We start from the raw sequence: 21,636 nt of genomic DNA on the forward strand, positions 1-21,636 counted from the left end.
TTGTAGACAGTAGGGCCAAGGGCAGAGCATCAACCCAAGTGACACCCGTCTCAGCTACTATTTTGGCCATTTTAGTTTTTAGGATGCCATTGTATACCTCCACTAGACCTGCTGACTGAGGGTGGTTAGCTGCATGACATTTTTGTTTTATACCCAATGCTGTACAGACATACTCCATTATTTGAGCCGTAAAGTGTGTCCCATTGTCACTCCAGACCAAACGGGGCAAACCGAATCGTGGGAGGTACTCCTTTTAATAGCACTTTGGCGGTAGTGATAGCGGTGCAGTCTTTGACAGGGTAGGCCTACACCCATTGGCTGAAGGTACAGACCACCACAGGACATATTTCAAATTGTTACATCTGTCCATCTGAATGTAATCCATTTGGAGGACTTCAAAAGGGAAGGTAGGAGGAGAGAATCCTCCCTTAGGAGTAACTGTGTCTTTTCCCGGGTTATACATAAGGCAAATCATGCATGTTTTGACCAGCCTCTCAGCATATGCTGGTATCTTCGAGTTATATCAGGTAGGTTCCAACAGCTTACATATCCCTTTTGCACTAATGTGAGCAGGACCATGGGCCATCGTAACTACTGGTAGCACATGACTGTCCGGTAACATCCATTGTCTTTCCATAGTCGTGCGGACCCAGCAACCATCAATTCCCTTCTTTGCTAATTGCTCCTTCCACACCCTTAGTTCCTCAGGAGTAACATGGGACTGAATATCTGTAGGAGAGTAGGGTCTGCTTCCTATGGTCACCCCCACGTTTTGCTGTGATACTCTGGTTTTTCGACTTTAGTGTGGCTGTGGGCCTAATATTCAGACCCACAGCCCAGCTGTTCTCTCTCTAAATTCATACCATGTACTTTAGGTACATACCTAATGGGGTATTGGGTCACCTTTGTGAGCCCCTGTATAGTGTACCATAGGTACCCAGGGCATAGGTGCATCCAAGGCCTACCAGGGGCTGCAGCAGGTATTATGCCACCCCTGGCTGGCCATCCAAACTGACACCACAGGCTGGTATTCCAGCGGAATTTTGATCATTATACTAAGGTGTCTATGCACTTCTGCCCAGTAGTCGTGGATTCGCGGGCAGCTCCAGGCCAAATGAGCAAAGTCTGCGTGTGACGCTTGACAACGCTGACGTGTGTGGTCTGGAGGGGTCTATCCTGTGTGATCTGAAAGGTGTAGCATATAGTCTACGGAGAAATTTAAAGTGTAACAATCTATGTCTGCTATTCAACGACACTGTCCCGGTGACCTTGCAACATGCCAACCACTGCTCATCTGTGATGGATATGCCCAAATCCGATTCCCACGTGGAGCGGATTCTTGAATCATCTAATGGCATCATCTCAGAGCAGGCCTTGTAAAGCTGTGATATGTGGTGCAGTCCCTTGTCGCTGGTTATCACCAATGTTAGTGGGGTATATAGACACATATGTACCTATAAGTCACTCCTATGGCAGACCTTGACAATCCTGAAGGCAGAGTGCTTGGTTTTATGTGAGATGGTGCTCTAGCATGAGCTGAGCCTGTCTGCAGCTTTCAGAACCATGTCCTTATAGCTGTTCTATGATATAGCCATACCATATACTCTTAAGTGCATTATAATCCTCACGGTTAATGCTAACTTTGGTTTGGCTTTATCAAGACATGTTGTGTAAGGTGTCAAACACTTTGGAATACTAACCCCTCCCCCCGCCGCCATTTCTGCCGGCGGGGGTAGCATTCCACCCTTCTAGAGGGAGAAGACATGTAGTTACTGCTTTACCCTGTTAAAGTTAAACAGAGCCTCAGCATCACAAAATGGATGCTGCTGCCACAGACACGAGTCTGACCTCTTGCTGCTGGACAAAACTCCGGCAGGGGAGGCCTGGACAGTAGGTTTCCTGTCAAGGGAGGTGCTGGCACCTCCCCAGACAGCCTGTAGTGGATTGGGGCAGGGTGGGTTCAATGGAAACTGCTGTTTCCAGACACTGCCTGGGGCACACAAGGTGCTCCATGCATAGCCCGGTTCAAACCAGCTGCTGGGGCACTCCAGCCCCAGCTCTGGCGCGAAACTGGACAAAGGGAAAGGGGTTTAACCACCCCTTCCCAAGTTCCACCCATAGGAGGGACCAAGCAGGTAATCCAGCCCCTTAGATCAGTATAAAGTTAGGAACTGTGTCTAGAGACATTAGATTATCCTGGAAAGAAACTCTGAAATGAACTCTTGGACCTTCGACGTTCCATTTCGACTGGAAGACTGAAGACATCTCCCTTGTGGTCAAGGAGTGACCACCCTGTGCAAACAGGCACCACCAGTAACTTACCAGTTTGCTTTGTCGATGCTCCCGCCGGAACCCGAAGACTTAGCGACGCAGCCTCTGGACATCCAGACTTCTCTGACTCCGACCCACATCCACAGCAAAGCTGAGACCCGTGGCGGACACGAGAGACGTGGAACCGGACATCCTGCAGTACCTGCTTTTTGCTAACTGCACAGCTTCTGAGGCGTCCTCAAAGTTGTGCATTGGGGTTTGAGAAGCCCCAACCCCGAGCAGTAAGTGCACCGAAGCTCAGCCCTCCACACTCCACGAGTGCCGCGTGGGGCCTGTGCCCGCATTTCTCCTCGACGCGTCTTTGCGGTTGCTAGCCCGTTGGCTAGTGGCCCTCCTGATGTCATCCTTTTGAAACAACACCACTTGCCTGGTTACTCCGGGCTTGCTCCTGCTTTCCTATAAAGGGGAAGCTCCCCAGACCTTGCTGGTCTGAACAGAAGCCAATCTTCCCTTCCTGCGTGGATTGCCTTTGCCAAGGCTTGTAGGGTACAATCCGGATTCCGACACCGCCAACAGCTAGATCCTTCGTGGGACAGTCCGTATCCAGCTCCTGGTCGTCGTCAACGCCTCCTGGTCCACGTGGCTGCAGAGACAAGCTTCACTTCTTCACCTGATTGCATCTCGACATCGCCTGGTTCCTTCCTGGTCACTGACTCTGTACCCTCTACTTTCAGGTTCTTCACTGCTCCGATCCACCCTTGGATCCACCCGGACATCTTCCTCCTGGTCGCCTGCAGCATTTTCTTGCAGCTCTCCATAGGATTCGATGACGAACCCCAACACGAAAGAACACCTATGCACCCGGCTCCCCTGGGTAAGGTAACTCGAGTACTCCGGTGCTCCCGTGGGTAACAACTATCCAAGTGTCCTAGTTTAACTGGGTTTTCCTGTAGTCCACCCGGAAGTGTCCGAAATCTACTATTTTGTAACTTTTACGTTCCCATTGAAAGTCTATGGTAACTCGCGTGTGTGTTTAGACACTGCACACGCATCCTGTGGGACTCCTACTTCCTAACCTTTGGTTTATTAGTGTAGCCCCAGCGATTTCCTAGGCCCTAGCCCTACTCACCTTTCCTGAAGTGGTTCTTATACCACTTACTCAGTATATGGTTCGTGAGGCCCCTAGGGCAGAATTGTATTTGTGCAACTTATAGTATGCTTATTGAGTTACTTGTGCTGTATCTTGAACTCATAAAGAGTGCAGAGGGGTTGTGTTAGTAATAAATACATATATATTTGATATATACCTTGGTTGGGGGAAACAACCTTTACAACGCAACTTTTACACCGCACTACCATTACAACAAAACTTTTACAACGCAACATCCATTACAACGCATGCATTTACAACGCAACCATTAAAACGCATGACACTACAACGCACACCACTACAACGCATGCCATTACAATGCTGTCATTACAATGCATAGCATTACAACGCATAGCATTACAACATATAGTACCCTTACACTATCCAACACTTATCCTACTGTTGCAGCCCCTGGAGTTAGAATAGTGATTTTTACCCCTACACTATCCAACACTTACCCTAGTGTTGCACCCCCTGGAGTTAGAATATTAATTTTAACCCCTACACTATCCAACACTTACCTTACATGCAATGTAATATTATGCGTTGTAATGGTATGCGTTGTAAATGTAGTATGCATTGTAGTGGAATGCGTTGTAAAGGTAGCTTCAAAGAATTTGTTGTAATGGCATGCGTTGTAATGGTATGCGTTGTAATGGATGTTGCGGTGTAAAAATTGCGTTGTAAAGGTAGGCGTTGTAAAAGTATGCGTTGTAACGTCATACATCCCTTATGTGGTGTCCTTTCATTTGGTATTCAAGGGATTATTGTTGGTAAAACAATTGGCTTCACATGCTCTCTGAAGTATTGGCCTAAGACTGCTTTGTCCATGCTACCACTAGGATAGCTGGTCTATAAGGTTGACTTTACAACCATCACCATAAGGGTTGTTTGGATTGATACAGGGTGCTCACTAGAATAGTGGACATCACTATCAGGCCAACTTCTCACATTGGTGTGCAGCGGTTGGGATACGAGCTTGCTGATTGTTTTACCATAATATCTTGAGATATAATTTGAAAGATCACATTAAGGTACCTAGAGGTACATATTAATCAAGTATTAAATACTTAAGTTCTACTGAACTTAGTTGTTGTAAGGGCCTAGCACACCCTGACTACAACTCCTAGAGAGGTTTAGTAGATAACACCTAGTGTAGGTAGGTGCACACACCACACCTCACTAGAACATGTCTCTGAGAGCAGAACCTAGTGGATCTCTCCCAGCAGAGGAAGACCCTCTCAGGATACCTTCCAGATATGATACCCTTACCTTCCATGAGTTGAGACACTTGTGTACAGCTAGGAGTATGATGCTAAGAAAGCATCTAACCCAGGTCTTTCAGGCAATACAGAAGAGGGTCAGCCCTCAGCAGAAGATTCCCCTGATCACAATCTAGTTGAGGATAGTGAAGTGGATGAGGATACTGAGGATGATGATGGCCAGGTCCTAGTGGGAGTACTTAGCCAGGCCAACCTAAGCCTACATGGGGCTGGAGGGGGCATAGCCCCATACAGACCCCAAGCAGGATTAACACTGAGCACAGAAGGAGGAAATCCCTTTCCAGAGACTCTCATCCCTCTGGTGCCTCAATAGGGTCAGAAGCCCTCAGGAGAAGGACTTCCCCTGAGAGATTAGAGCATCAAGCAAGGATGAGAGAAGTCAAGCTTAGGATCCAGAGGCAAGAACTTGCCCTGGCCAAAGAGTCCCTGGCTTTCGCAAGAGAGCAACAGTTGAGTGGGTCAGAACCCAGTGGTGGCAGCAATACCCCTAGAAATAGGGAAGGGTCACATGACCATAAAAACCTAAGTAAAATTGTCCTTCCCTATAAGAGTGGGGATGACATCCACAAATGGATAACTGATTTGGAGAGGGCCTGCAAAGTACAGCAGGTACCCAAGAGTGAGTGGGGAGCTATACTCTGGCTCTCCTTTTCTAAAAAAAGGTAGAGATTCGCTCCTCACAGTTAGTGATGAGGATGCTAACAATTACACAGCCCTGAAGAGTGCTCTGATTGATGGGTTTGGCTTAAACACTGAGCAGTATAGGTTGCTGTTCAGAGATACCCAGAAGGCACAGACTCAGGACTGGACTGACATTGTTGATTATGCCACTAAGGCTTTGGAAGGCTGGTTGCTGGGCAGTAAAGTTAATGACTATACAGTATTGTATAATTTGATCATGAGAGAGCAAATACTTAACACCTATTAAAAACAGTTATTGCAACAGCACCTGGTTGACTCTGATCTGGCCTCTCCTCAAAAATTGGGAAAGAAGGCAGACAAATGGGTCAGAACCAGGGTAAGGCAGAAGGTCCAGAACCGAGGTGGTGATCAGAAGAAGCAAGACCAAAAGGGTGTGGATCAGAAAGGTAAAGACTAGAAGTCTTCACCAGGTCCCCAAAAAGCTTCTAATGAGGGGGGTTCCAAAAAATCCAAGAAGAAAGAAGGTCAAAGAAAACCCTGGTGCAATATCTGTAAAAGTAATGCTCACTGGACCAGTGATTGCACCAAAAAAGAGACCGCTCCAGCCACCATTGCCCCTAAGGCAACTGTTCCCCCTAGTGCAGCTAATAGTGGTGGCTCTTAGCAGAAGGGTGTAGTAGGGTTAACCCTGGGAACTGATATGGACTCTGGCCTAGTCAGAGTACCAACTAAAGATGTCCTTGTCTGTGATGTGGACATGGCTATGTCCTCTACTGTGAGTCCCAATAACCTGGGCAAGTACAGACAGACACCTTTAATTAATAATAAAGTGGCTCAGGCCTACAGGGACACATGTGCCAGTGTCACCATGGTGACGCCTAACTTTGTGGATCCTGAACAGATCATACTAGGTGAGAATTACCTAGTGACCAATGCTAGCAATGCCACTATCACCCATAGTATGGCAATTGTTAATTTCTCCTGGGGAGGGGTAACTGGCCTCAAAAGAGTTGTTGTAAGTTCAGACTTCCCTGTAGAATGTTTGTTGGGCAATGATTTGGAATCTTCATTCTGGTCTGAAGTGGAGTATAAGACTCATGCTGAGATGCTGGGCATATCCGCACATGTCCTTGCTGTGACCAGGTCACAGGCCAAAAAGTGTCAAACTGGACAGGCCCCGGATCCTGAAACTATGGACCAGTTGCCTTCCAAGAAAAAGAGCAGAAGGGTCAAGGCAGTGCCTTCCCCCTTGCCTCAGGATGAGGATCAGACTTCACAGGACGCTGAGTGTGAGACCACAGAGGGAACTGTCCTAGAAGAACTTGAGCCTGATCAGGTTGAGTTCCTTGGGACAGGTGGACCCTCAAGGACAGACCTGAGGCAGGCACAATTGGACTGCTCCTCTCTTGAACCCCTCAGACAGCAAGCTGCTGCTGAGGCTGCTGGGAATGCTACAGGTACCCACAGAGTGTATTGGGATGAAGGGCTCCTTTAGTCAGAGGCTAGAGACTCCAAGCCTGGTGCTTCCAAGAGGTTGGTCATACCTTTGGCATTCAGGGGCTTCCTTCTTACCTTAGCCCATGATTTTCCCTTAGCAAGACATCTTGGCCAGAACAAGACTTGGGACAGGCTTGTCCCTCACTTTTACTGGCAGCACATGTCAGAAGATACCAAGGAGTGCTGCCGCTCCTGTGTCACCTGCCAAGCCAGTGGCAAATCAGGTGGCACCACAAAGGCCCCCCTTATACCACTACCTGTGGTGGGGGTTCCCTTTGAGAGAGTTGGGATAGACATTGTTGGACCAATGGATCCCCAAACAGCCTCTGGGCACAGGTTTATTCTGGTGGTAGTGGATCATGCCACCAGATACCCAGAAGCTATTCCCCTAAGGACCACAACAGCACCTGTTGTGGCAAGAGCCCTCCTGGGAGTTTTCTCAAGAGTGGGTTTTCCGAAGAAGGTTGTCTCAGATAGAGGTGCAAACTTCATGCCTGGGTACCTAACTGCTATATGGAAAGAGTGTGGAGTGAACTATAAGTTCACCATGCCCTACCATCCACAGTGCAATGGTCTGGTTGAAAGATTTACTAAGACCTTAAAGGGCATGATCAAGGGTTTACCTGAAAAGCTTAGGCGAAGATGGGACATTATCCTGCCCTGCCTTCTGTTTGCTTACAGAGAGGTCCCACAAAAGGGGGTCGGCTACAGCCCTTTTGAACTTTTGTTTGGGCATCCTGTAAGAGGACCCCTATGTCTGGTGAAGGAAGGATGGGAGTTACATCTCAAAAAGCCTAAACAAGACATAGTGGACTATGTACTTGGTCTCCGCTCCAGGATGGCCAAATACACGAAGAAGGCTTCTAAAAACCTTGAGGCTAGCCAGGAACTTCAAAAAGCCTGGCATGACCAAAAGGCTGTGCTGACTGTGTACCAGCCAGGACAGAAAGTGTGGGTGTTGAAGCCAGTGGCCCCAGCAGCACTCCAATACAAATGGTATGGACCCCACACTATTATTGAGCAAAAGGGAGAGGTAACCTACTTGGTTGATCTTGGGACTCCCAGAAGCCCCCACAGGGTGCTTCATGTCAACAGACTGAAGGCATATGTTGACAGGGCAGACATGGGCTTGCTCATGGCTACAGATGTGGGACAGGAGGAAGAGAGTGACCCTCTCCCAGACCTGCTTTCTCAGAACCCTGATGATGGTTCAGTTGATGGAGTAGCCTTGGCAGGCAGCCTCACTGACCAGCAGCAACAGGACTGCAGACAAGTTCCACAGGCCGATAGACATATGTTTTCCCTGACCCCAAGTCAGACAAACGGGTACACCCATGAGGTGGACACTGGTGACAGTCTGCCTGTGAAGAGTAAAATCTACAGGCAACCTGACCATGTCAGGAACTGTATAAGGACAGAGGTCCAAAAGATATTGGAACTAGGAGTTATTGAGCCCTCAGAGAGCCCCTGGGCCAGTCCAGTAGTCCTTGTGCCAAAGCATCACACCCAAGATGGTAGGATAGAGATGAGTTTTTGTGTGGACTACAGAGGTCTCAATGCTGTCACTAGGACAGATCCCGATCCAATACCCAGGGCAGATGAGCTCATTGACAGATTGGCTTCTGCCAAGTTTTTGAGCACATTTGATCTGACAGCAGGCTACTGGCAAATCAGACTAGCTGATGATGCAAAAGCCAAAACAGCATTTTAAACCCCAGGAGATCATTACTAGTTTGTGGTGATGCCCTTTGGCTTGAAGAATGCACCTGCCACTTTCCAAAGGTTGGTGAACCAAGTTCTCTCAGGTCTGGATGACTATTGTGCAGCTTATCTAGATGATATTGCTGTCTTTAGCTCCACTTGTGAGGATCACCTGATCCACCTGAAGAATGTTTTGGAGGCCCTGCAAAAGGCAGGCCTAACTATCAAGGCTACTAAGTGCCAGATAGGGCAGAGTAAGGTTGTGTACCTGGGCCACCTTGTAGGTGGTTGTCAGGTTCAACCACTGGAGAGCAAGATCCAGACCATCAATGACTGGCCTCCTCCAACCACCCAGACACAGGTCAGAGCTTTATTGGGCCTGTCTGGTTACTACAGAAAGTTTGTTAAGAACTATGGGTCCATTGTGACACCACTTATTGACTTAACCTCTAAGAAAATGCCCAAAAAGGTTCAGTGGACAGTAAGCTATCAAAAGGCATTTGATGACCTGAAGCAGGCCATGTGCTCTGCACCTATTCTGAAAAGTCCAGATTACTCCAACAAATTCATTGTCCAAACAGATGTTTCTGAGTTGGGCGTGGGAGCTGTTCTTTCACAATTCAAAAAAGATGGTGTGAGAAGCTGGCCTGATATATGATGTCTCCAATTCTGGGGGCACCTTGTATCAGTCCAAACAACTGTTATGGTGTCTGGTTGTAAGTCAACCTTATTAGACAAGCTATCTTAATGGTAGCATGGACTAAGCAGCCTTAAAGGCTTAACTCAAGAGGTCGTGTTAAGCGAGCTGCTTTACCAATCACAATCCTGTAATATCAAATGAAAGGACACCACACAAGTTATATATTATAGAAATATATGTATTTATTACTAGAATAATCCTCTATACTCTTTATGAGTCTAGAGGCACAAGCGTTTAAACAAAAGCACAGTATAACATATGAAAGTTGTACAATTATGGATGAGGCCGGTGGGCCACGCAAACCATATATTAAAAAAGTGGTATAAGAACTATCAATCGAACAGTTGTCAGGCCTAGGGCCTGGGGAATCGCTGGGACTAATCGGGACTAGCAATGCTGAAGTCGAGAAAAGCCCGCAGGAATCGGGTGCAGCGCTGAAAGCACACACATGCACCAATGCAAAGTCAATGGTGCGTAAAAGTTACAAAGTTACTGTTTAAGGAACCTTCCGACTGATCTAGAAGGACAAAACTTTAGACACATACACTAGAGGTGTGTACCAGTGTAGGAACATCGGCGTTGCTGAGTTACCTCACCCACTGGAAGCGGGTGCCTAGGTGCGAAGTAGTGTCGGGTTTCGTCACGCAGGTCGATGGTGCCTGAAGATGAAGATACTGCAGGCATCGAGAAGAGAAGTGTCCGGTGTGATCCAAGGGTGGATCGAAGTTGTAGAGTACCTGAAAGCAGAGGGGACAGAGTCTGGGTCACTCAGCAGTGACCAGGGTGGAACCAGGAAGGAACCAGGCAATGTTGGGCGCAATCAGGTGGTTGTCGAGAAGCTTGTCTCCGCTGCCACGTGGACTCTGGGGCACCGAGGATGTCCAGGAGTGGATCACAAGCTGTCCCACGAAGGCTCTCGCTGTCGGCTTCCGGATTGGAGCAAACAAACATTGTCAAGTGCAACCCATGCAGGATTCGAAGATCGCTTCTTACTCGGACCAGGAAGGTCAGAGCGGGTGCTCCTTTTCAGGGGAGCGGGGGCCAGTCCAGAGCAACCAGACTGGCGGGTCAAATTCAAAGGTTTGTCGGTACTGGGGCCGCAAGCCAACGGGCAAGCGACCAGACCAACGCGTTGAGCCAAAAGATGCAGAAGGGCCCCAAGCAGCACTCGGTGAGTGTAGAGGGGTGAGCTTCGGTGCAAGAGTGGCTCAGGGCTGGGGCTTCTCAAACCCAATGCACAGCTTCGAGGGTGCCTCGGGAGCTGCACGGTCAGCTCCTCGTGGTCTTTCCAAGATGGCCGGCCCCACGCTTCAGGTCGCCTCCACGGGTCTCAGCTCTGCAGGGACTGTAGATTGGGCTGTTAGAAGGCAGGAACGCTGGGTCTTCTCGAACTCTGTCGCTCGAGTTCCGGCGAAGCTGCAACAAAGCAAACGTTGAGGTGCTGGATGGTGCCTCTTTGCACAGGGTGGTCACTCCTTGACCACAAGGGAGATTCTTCCGTCTTCTACGTCGAGTAGGATGTCGAAGGGTCCAGAGTTTCGTTTCATAAGTTTCAGTCAGGATAATCTGCATGCTTTAGCACTGCTCCCACTCTTATACCAATCTGGTGGGCTGGATTACCTGCTAGGTCCCTCCTATGGGTGGGACCCAGGAAGCGGGTGGTTACACCCCTTTACCTTTGTCCAGGGTCGTGCTGGGACTGGGGCTGGTGTGCCCCAGAACCGGTTTGACCGGATTATGCAAGGGGAAGCCTTGTGCTCCCCAGGCACTGTCTGGTTTCTTTCAAACCTCCCTGCTACAATCCACTATCTCCTGTCTGGGGTGGTGTGGCACATCCCTGCGACAGGAAACCCTTTTTCCAGGCCTCCTCTGCCAAGTTCCGCTCAGCAGCAGGAGGTCAGACTCGTGTCTGTGGCAGAAGCGTCCATTTTGTGATGCTGAGGCTCTTTTAAAAATCAACCGCGTTTCAGTAAAGTAACATGTCTTCTCCCTCTAGAAGGGTGGAATGCTACCCCTGTCGACAGGACTGTCGAGGGGGTAGTATTCCAAAATGTATGACACCAAACACGACATGTTTTGATAAAGCCAAACCAAAGATAGCACATAACCGCGATGGATTATAATGCACTTAAGAGTATATGGTATGGCATTATCCCGGAACAGTTTAGGGAATTGGTCCCGACAGCTGCAGACAGGCTCAGCTCATGCTAGAGCACCATCTCACATAAAACCAAGCACTCTGCCTCCAGGATTGTTAAGGCCTGCCATAGGAATGACTTATAGGTATATATGTGTCCAGATATAGGTTTAGATATAGGTATACTATATCTAAGCAAGGGCTGATTACACCACCTTGCCCCAGCTGAGTGATCAGCCAGTTGTGTTGATTTAAGTACCAGCCAGGGGTGGCAAAAGGTATGCTGCAGCCCCTGGTAGGCCTTGTTGGCACCTATGCCCTGAGCACCTATAGTGCATGGTACAGGGGCTGACAAGGTGTCCAGTTCCAATTGGGTTATGTACCTATAGTACAGGGATATGAATTTAGAGAGAGAACAGCAGGCTGTGGGTCTGATTAGCAGGCCCACAGCCACATTAAGTCGAAAACCAGTGAAGCAAAAAGCAAAAATTTGGGGTGACCATAGGATAGCAGACCCTACTCTCCTACAGATGGTCAAGACCAGCCCATTGCTTTTATTAGCAGAAGGCTGACCCCTAGAGAGAAACGTTGGTCAGCTATTGAGAGGGAGGCTGTAGGAAGGTGGATACCTGACTATGGTTACCCCAGATTGTTTGCCTTGTGTTTAGCTGGTTTTCGACTTAGTTGGCCTGGGATCCTGCTAAGCAGGGCCCCAGGATATCTGCTCTCTCTTTAAAATGGACTCCATGCACCCTAGGTGCATAACTAAATTGGCTTGGGTCACCATATCAGCCCCTGTACAGTGCACTATAGGTGCCCAGGGCATAGGTGCATCCAAGGCCTACCAGGGGCTGCAGCATATCTTTTGCCACCCCTGGATGGCTATCCAAATTGACACAACTGGCTGATCACTCAGCTGGGGCAAGGTGGTGTAATCACCCCTTGCTTAGATATAGTATACCTATATCTAAACCTATATCTGGACATATATATATACCTATAAGTCACTCCTATGGCAGGCCTTAACAAACCTGGAGGCAGAGTGCTTGGTTTTATGTGAGATGGTGCTCTAGCATGAGCTGAGCCTGTCTGCAGCTGTCGGGACCAACTCCCTTAGCTGTTCCGGGATGTTGCCATACCATATACTCTTAGGTGCATTATAATCCTTGCGGTTACTTGCTAACTTTGGTTTGGCTTTATCAAAACAAGTCGTGTAAGGTGTCATACGCTTTGAAATACTACCCCCTCGCCAGTCCTGGCGACGGGGGTAGCATTCCACCCTTCTAGAGGGAGAAGACATGTTCCTTTGCTTAAACGCGGTTAAATCTAACCAATGCCCCAGCATCACAAAATGGATGCTGCTGCCACAGACACGAGTCTGACCTCCTGCTGCTGACCGAAACTCCGGCAGGGGAGGCCTGGACAATAGATATCCTGTCACAGGGAGGTGTCACACCATCCCAGACAGGAGATAGTGGATTGCAGCAGGGAGAGTTGAATGAAACCAAACACTGCCTGGGAAGCACAAGGCTTCCCATGCATAGTCCAGTTCAAACTGGTGCTGGGACCCTCCAGTCCCAGCTCTGGCGTGAAAATGGACAAAGGGAAAGGGGTGTAACCACCCCCTTCCTGGGTCCCACCCATAGGAGGGACCTAGCAGGTAATCCAGCCCCTTGATTTGGAATAAAGGTAAGAGCTGTGCAGATGCACATCAGATTATCCTGACTGAAACTTATGAAACGAAACTCTGGACCCTTCGACATCCCACTCGACGTGGAAGACTGAAGAATCTCCCTTGTGGTCAAGGAGTGATCACCCTGTGCAAACAGGCACCATCCAGCGCCTCACCGTTTGCTTTGTTGCAGTTCCCGCCGGAACTCGAGCGACAGAGATTGACTAGACCCAGCGTTCCTGCCTTCCAACAGCCCGATCCACAGTCCCAGCAAGTCTGAGACCCATGGAGGCGACCTGAAGCGTGGGGCCGGCCATCTTGGAGAAACTACGAAGTGCTGACCGTGCAGCTCCCGAGGCTCCCTCGACGCTGTGCATTGGGGTTTGAAAAGCCCCAGCCCCGAGCAGCTTTTGCACCAAAGCTCTCCCCTCCACACTCACGAGTGCTGCGTGGGGCCCTTTTGCATCTTTCTGCTCGACGCGTTGGTCCGGTCGCTTGCCCGTTGGCTAGCGGCCCCAGTACCGACGAACCTTTGAATTTGCTCTGCTAGTCTGGTTGCTCCAGACTGGCCCTCGCTCCCCTGAAAAGGAGCACCCGCTCTGACCTTGCTGGTCCGAGTAAGAAGCGATCTTCGAATCCTGCGTGGGTTGCGCTTGCCAAGGTTTGTTTGCTCCAATCCGGAAGCCGACACCGCCGACAGCGAAAGCCTTCGTGGGACAGCTCGTGATCCACTCCTGGACATCCTCGGTGCCCCAGAGTCCACGTGGCAGCGGAGACAAGCTTCTCGACAACCACCTGATTGCGCCCGACATTGCCTGGTTCCTTCCTGGTTCCACCCTGGTCACTGTTGAGTGACCCAGACTCTGTCCCCTCGGCTTTCAGGTACTCTACATCTTCGATCCACCCTTTGGCCGCCTGCAGCATCTTCATCTCCAGGCTCCATAGATCTACACGACGAAAGCCGACACGACTTTGCACCTGTGCACCCACTTCCTGTGGGTGAGGTAACTCTTGAACGCCGGTGCTCCTGTAGTGGTATACACCTCTAGTGTCTAAGTCTAAAGTTTTGTACTTCTAGTCCAGTCGGAAGACTCTTAAAACAGTAACTCGATAACTTTTACGCACCATTGACTTTGCATTGGTGCATGTGTGTGCTTTCAGCGATGCACCCGAATCCTGCGGGCTTTTCCCGACTTCCTCCTAGCTAGTCCCGATTAGTCCCAGCGATTCCTCAGGCCCTAGGCCTGACCACTGTTCGATTAGTGATACTTATACCACTTATTTAGTATATGGTTTGAGTGGCCCCTGGCCTCATCCATAATTGTGCAACTTTCATATGTTGAACTGTGCTTTTGTTTAAACGCTTGTGCCTCTATACTCATAAAGAGTACAGAGGATTATTCTGAGAATAAATACATATATTTTTATAATATATAACTTGTGTGGTGTCCTTTCATTTGATATTACAGGATTGCATTTGGTAAAACAGCTGGCTTCACATGCCCTCTTGAGTTTAGCCTGAAGGCTGCTTAGTCCATGCTACCCCTAGGATAGCTTGTCTATAAGGTTGACTTACAACCACCACCATAAGGGATTGTTTGGACTGATACAAGGTGCCCCCAGAATTGGAGACATCATATATCAGGCCAACTTCTCACATTGGTGTGCAGCGGTTGGGATTTGAGCTTTCTGTTGTTTTACCATTGCAATCTTTTTTATCAAATTGAAAGATCACATTAAGTACCTTAGGTACAAATAAACAAAGCTTACATATTTAAGTTCTACTGAACTTAGTAGTTGTAGATCAAAGGGCTTAGCACACCCTGCCTACAACTTACTAGCAAGGTACAGTAGGAAAACACTTAGTGTAGGTAAGTGCACCACTTACACCTCACTAGAAGTCATGTCTGGCACAGGTGAGCAACCCATTGCTCTGCCTGTGGATGGTGACCTTCCCAAGGCACCCTCCAGCTATGACAAACTCAGCCATAGGGACTTGAGTGACTTGTGCACTACAAGGAGGCTGAAAAAGGGTCACAACCCTACCCTTCCCATCCTGATAGCCATCCTGGAGAAGGATGATCTTGAGAAAGCTAGTGCAGTTCCCTCAGGGTCAGGAGATGGAGTGAACCCCCCACAGACTGGGTACACCACCCCAGAGGTAGAAGATGAGGAGGTGGACCCAGAATCAGAAGGTAATGAGTCAGATCAGGATCAAGGGGACAACCAGGTACCAGTTGGGAGGCTTAGCCAAGTCAACTTGGAACTACATGGAAATGGAGCGGGCCAGCACCTCCCCAGATTCCATAACAGAATACTTCCAGGCAATAGAAGGGATTGATCTCCTTCCAGGGAATCTCACCTTTCTAGTGCCTCAAGGCAATCTCAAAGGGGAATGACTTCCCCCCCAGAGAAAAAAGCATAGGGCCAGGATGAGGGCTGTCCAACTCCAGATAGAGAGGGAAGAGGTAGCCTTGGCCCAAGCTAAACTTGCTTTAGCAAGGGAACAAAAATTGTGTGGATTAGATTCCACTGGTGGCAGCAACATTATCCCTAGAGATAAAGACAGGTCCTATGAACATAGAAACCTGAGCAAAATTGTGCCCCCCTACAAAGATGGGGATGACATCCACAAGTGGATAACTGCTCTTGAGAGAGTCTGCATGGTACAGCAGGTTCCTCAGGACCAGTGGGCTGCAATTGTATGGCTCTCCTTTTCTGAGAAAGGGAGAGATAAGCTCCTCACTGTTAGATCTGAGGATGCTAAAAACTACACTGTCCTGAAGAGTGCTCTAATTGATGGGTTTGGCTTAACCACTGAACAGTACAGGTTAAGTTTCAGAGATACCCAGAAGACACAGACTCAGGACTGGACTGATTTTGTAGATTGTGCTACTAAGGCTATGGAAGGTTGGCTACATGGCAGCAAAGTACATGACTATACAGGATTGTATAATTTGATTATGAGGGAGCAGATCCTAAGTAATTGTCAGAACCAGCTTTTGCACCAGCACCTGGTGGACTCAGATCTGACCTCTCCACAAGAATTGGGTAAGAGGGCAGACAAATGGGTCAGAACCAGGATTAGGCCTAAGAATCAGATTAATGACCAAAAGAAGGATACTTCCAAGGCTCAAGAGAAGGGTGGGGATAAATCTAATGACAAGTCTTCCACAGGGCCCCAAAACTCCAAGGATGGGGGTAGGTCCCAAAACAACTCCTCTAGACAGAAGAAACCTTACTGCCATGCCTGTAAACAGACTGGCCACTGGAAAACAGACAGCTGTTGTCCAAAGAATAGCAATAGAGAAAATATACCTCCAAGTAAAGCTCCAACACCTCCTGTTACTGTTAGAAGTAATCCCCCAGGTGGTGGGAGCACCCCCAAGAATTTGAGTGGGTTTACATTTGGAACACAGGTGGACTCTGGCCTAGCCAGGTCCCCAACTTCTCTTGTCTGTGAACATGGCATGGGGTTTAACAACTTCACTGATTGCCCAAACACTTTGAGCTAGTATAGACAGGAGCCCCTCATCAATGGTCAGAAAGTTGAGGTCTACAGAGACACAGGGGCTAGTATCACTATGGTGACTGAGAATCTAGTCCCCTCAAGCCAACATTTACCTGTAATCTGACATGCCCGAAGTTCAGTTTAGTATCCAAGGGCGGCAGAGCCTTTTCCAGCATGGCCCCCCGAGTATGGAATCTGCTCCCAGTCAGTTTGAGGAAAGAAACTAATCTCCTCATTTTTAGAAAGCACCTGAAGACGCTGCTCTTTTTGGAAGCTTGGGGTTCATCGTAGTGAGAGGTTATGTGTTCTTGCCAGTGTTATGTGTCCATTGTGAGCGCTTAGATACCTCGGGGTGATATAGCGCTTTATAAATGAATAATAACATAACATAACATAACATAACCTGGTGCCACATACCAGGTGACCAATATTGATGGAATTCAAACCAATCATCCCATGGCAGTAGTAAATCTCAGCTGGGGAGGTGTCACTTGCCCAAAGAGAATGGCAGTGTCAGCAAACTTGCCTGTAGATTGTCTACTTGGAAATGATTTGGAAATCTCAGCCTGGGCTGAGGTTGAACAAGAAACCCATTCTAGAATGGTAAATCTCCATGGAAAGGTTAGTGAGGCTGTGATGGCCACAGCCCCAATCCAAGATCTCCTTCCTGAAAAGGTTGGTAGGGCTGTGCAAGTCTCAGCCCCATCTTTAGCTGACTCCCTTCCTAGACAGATTAGCAGGGCTGTGATGGTAACAGCCCATACCCAAACTGAGTCCCTTCCTGAAAAGGTTGGTGGGGCTGTGATGGCCACAGCCCAAACTCAAACTGATTCATGTGTTGTGAAGCCTGTAACTATCGATCACTCCACACAAACAGAGAGCATTGAGGAGGAAGAGAAATCTCCCTCCCACCAACCAATAGGAAAGGATCAGCCTCCTCAAGGAACTGATCTTACCCTTTGTAAAGAAAGTGCCCCAGAGGTACTCAGGCCTAGCCTGGCAGAGCCCCTGATGTCAGTGGACCCTTCCAAGGTGGGACCCTGTCTGGAGCAGGTAACCTGCCCCTCTCTACCCAGCCTCAGTCAGCCCAGGGCTACAGAGGTCAAGGAAGTCAGTGAGCCCCAGGGGGCCGCTGTCAAATAAAGCACCCCCATCCGCAGATTAGGGGCACCAAAGCTAGCAGCCCTAGCAAGGTGAAAACTTTAAAAATTCCTGAGGGATCCCCCTTACCACTAGTTAGGGACCTCCCCCAAATGGACACTGTTGGGCACAGCCAAACCTGGGACCCCAAGGCCCCAAACCTGACCTGTCCCTCCAGTAAGCCAACCAAAGGGACCCAGCCTCCAGCTTTAGGTAGCCAGAGGTTGACCCTGAGAGCACAGTGCAACTCAGTCAAGGAAAGAAAGGTACACATGGTGGAAGATGATTGGAGGAAGCTGAGCCCTACATTAGTGGAGCCTCACTTCAGTACTCCATCTCAACACCAGCATTTTACTTTGCCAAAACACACCACAGGTAGTGATTCCCTATGGTGGAGACCCTCTAATACCCCTAGGGTGAGGGATTGCTTAGTGGACCATGAGACAGGGGGTAACCATACTAGTGCAGGTACTTCCTTATATGGCCACTCAGGCAATATAGGCATACCTGGTCAAGGATAGCCTTATCTCCTTTCGTTTGTGGGGGGTTGTGTAGGAAGGTGGATATCCGACTATGGTTACCCCATATTTTTTGCCTTGTGTTTAGCTGGTTTTTGACTTAGTTGGCCTGGGATACTGCTAAGCAGGGCCCCAGGCTATCTGCTCTCTCTTTAAAATGGGCTCTATGCACCCTAGGTGCATAATTAAATTGGCTTGGGTCACCTTATCAGCCCCTGTACAGTGCACTATAGGTGCCCAGGGCATAGGTGCATCCAAGGCCTACCAGGGGCTGCAGCATATCTTTTGCTACCCCTGGCTGGCTATCCAAATTGACAAAACTGGCTGATCACTCAGCTGGGGCAAGGTGGTGTAATCACCCCTTGCTTAGATATAGTATACCTATATCTAAACCTATATCTGCACATATATATACCTATAAGTCACTCCAATGTCAGGCCTTAACAATCCTGGAGGCAGAGTGCTTGGTTTTATGTGAGATGGTGCTCTAGCATGAGCTGAGCCTGTCTGCAGCTGTCGGGACCAATTCCCTTAGCTGTTCCGGGATAATGCCATACCATATACTATTAAGTGCATTATAATCCATCGCGGTTATATGTTAACTTTGGTTTGGCTTTATCAAAACATGTCGTGTAAGGTGTCATACGATTTGGAATACTATTCCCTCGACAGTCCTGTCGACGGGGATAGCATTCCACCCCTCTAGTGGGAGAAGACATGTTACTTTGCTAAAACGCGGTTGATTTTAAAAGAGCCTCAGCATCACGAAATGGACGCTTCTGCCACAGACACAGGTCTGACCTCCTGCTGCTGACCGAAACTCAGCCAAGGAGGCCTGGACAAAGGATTTCCTGTCACAGGGAGGTGTCACACCACCCCAGACAAGAGATAGTGGATTGTAGCAGGGAGGTTTGAAAGAAACCAGACACTGCCTGGGGAGCACAAGGCTTCCCCTTGCATAATCTGGTCAAACCGGTTCTGGGGCATCCCAGCCCCAGTCCCAGCGCGGCCCTGGACAAAGGGAAAGGGGTGTATCCACCCCCTTCCTGGGTCCCACCCATAGGAGGGACCTAGCAGGTAATCCAGCCCACTAGATTGGTATAAGAGTGGGAGCAATGCCAAAGCATTCAGATTATCCTGATTAAAGAAACGAAACTCTGGACCCTTCGACATCCTACTCGACCTAGAAGACTGAAGAATCTCCCTTGTGGTCAAGGAGTGACCACCCTGTGCAAACAGGCACCATCCAGCACCTCGACGTTTGCTTTTTTGCAGTTCCCGCCGGAACTCGAGCGACAGAGATCGACAAGACAAAGCGAGCCTGCCTTCCAACAGCCCGATCCACAGTCCCTGCAGAGCTGAGACCCGTGGGGGCGACTGGAAGCGTGGGGCCCGCCATCTTGGAAAGACCACGAGACGCTGATCGTGCAGCCCACGAGTGACCCTCGAAGCTGTACATCGGGGTTTGAGAAGCCCCAGCCCTGAGCCACTCTTGCACCGAAGCTCACCCCTCTACACTCACCGAGTGCTGCGTGGGGCCCTTCTGCATCTTTTGGCTCAACGCGTTGGCCCGGTCACTTGCCCGTTGGCTTGTGGCCCCGGTGCTGAAGAACTACGAAATCTAACTTGTGATTCTGGTTGCTCCAGACTTGCACCCGCTCCTCTGAAAAGGAGCACCCGCTCTGACCCTCCTGGTCCGAGTGAGAAGCAATCTTCCAGTCCGGCGTGGATTGCTCTTGCCAAGTGTTGTTTGCTCCGATCTTGAAGCCGACACCGCCGACAGCGAGAGCCTTCGTGGGACAGTTAGTGATCCACTCCTGGACGTCGCAGATGCCCTAGAGTCCACGTGGCAGCGGAGAGAAGCTCCTCGACAACCACCTGATTGCGCCCGACATTGCCTGGTTCCGTCCTGGTTCCACCCTGGTCACTGCTGAGTGACCCAGACTCTGTCCCCTCTGCTTTCAGGTACTCTACAACTTCGTTCCACCCTTGGATCACACCGGACACTTCTCCTTCACGACGCCTGCAGCATCTTCAGCTTCAAGCACCATCAACCTGCGTGACGAAACCCCGACACAACTTCGACCTTATGCACCCGCTTCCTGTGGGTGAGGTAACTCAGCAACGCCGGTGTTCCCACACTGGTACACACCTCTAGTGTATGTGTCTTAAGTTTCATCCTTCTAGGTTAAGCGGAAGTCTCCTTAAACAGTAACTTTATAACTTTTACGCACCATTGACTTTACATTGGTGCATGCGTGTGCTTTAAGCGCTGCACCCGCGTCCCGCGGGCTTGTCCCGACTTCATCATTGCTAGTCCCAACCAGTCCCAGCGATTCCCCAGGCCCTAGGCCTGACCACTGTTCGATTGGTATCTCTTATACCACTTTCTTAATATATGGTTTGAGTGGCAACCCACCCTCATCCATAATTGTGCAACTTTCATATGTTATACTGTGCTTTTGTTTAAACGTTTGTGCCTCTTTGCTCATAAAGAGTACTGAGGATTATTTTGAGTAATAAATACATATATGTTTATAATATATACTTGTGTGGTGTCCTTTCATTCGATATTACAGGATTGTGATTGGTAAAACAGCTCGCTTAACACGACCTCTTGAGTTAAGCCTTTAAGGCTGCTTAGTCCATGCTACCATTAGGATAGCTTGTCTATAAGGTTGACTTACAACCAGACACCATAAGGGTTGTGTGGACTGATACAAGGTGGTTCCAGAATTGGAAACAGCATATATCAGGCCAACTTCTCACATTGGTGCGCAGCGGTGCGGATTTGAGCTTGCTGTTGTTTTCCATTGCAATCTTTTTATCAAATTGAAAGATCACATCAAGTACCTTAGGTACATATAAACAAAAGCTTAGCATATTTAAGTTCTACTGAACTTAGTAGTTGTAGATCAAAGGGCTTAGCACACCCTGCCTACAACTCACTAGCAAGGTACAGTAGGAAAACACTTAGTGTAGGTAAGTGCACCACTTGCACCTCATTAGCAGTCATGCCTGGCACAGAGGAAGCTTCAGGCTCTTCACCTGTGAAGGCAGACCTTACCAAGGCACCTTCCAGCTATGACAACCTTAGCCACAGAGACTTGAGTACCTTGTGTACTTCAAGGGGGCTAAAAAGGGGTCACAACCCAACCATTCCTTCCCTGATAGCCATCCTGGAAAAGGATGACTTAGATAAGGCGAGTACAGTTCCCTTAGATGCAGGAGATGGAGTGTACCCCCCTGAGACTGAGACCACCCCAGAGGTGGAGTAGGAAGAAGAGGATACTGAATCAGATGCCAATAAAGATTCAGATCAAGATCAGAGGGGTAACCAGGTCCCAGTGGGGAGGCCTAGCCGAGCCAACTTGGACCTACATAGGGATGGAGAGGGCCAGCACCTCCCCAGAC

This window comes from Lissotriton vulgaris, chromosome 6, assembly GCF_964263255.1.
Source record: "Lissotriton vulgaris chromosome 6, aLisVul1.2, whole genome shotgun sequence".
Lineage (NCBI taxonomy): Eukaryota > Metazoa > Chordata > Amphibia > Caudata > Salamandridae > Lissotriton > Lissotriton vulgaris.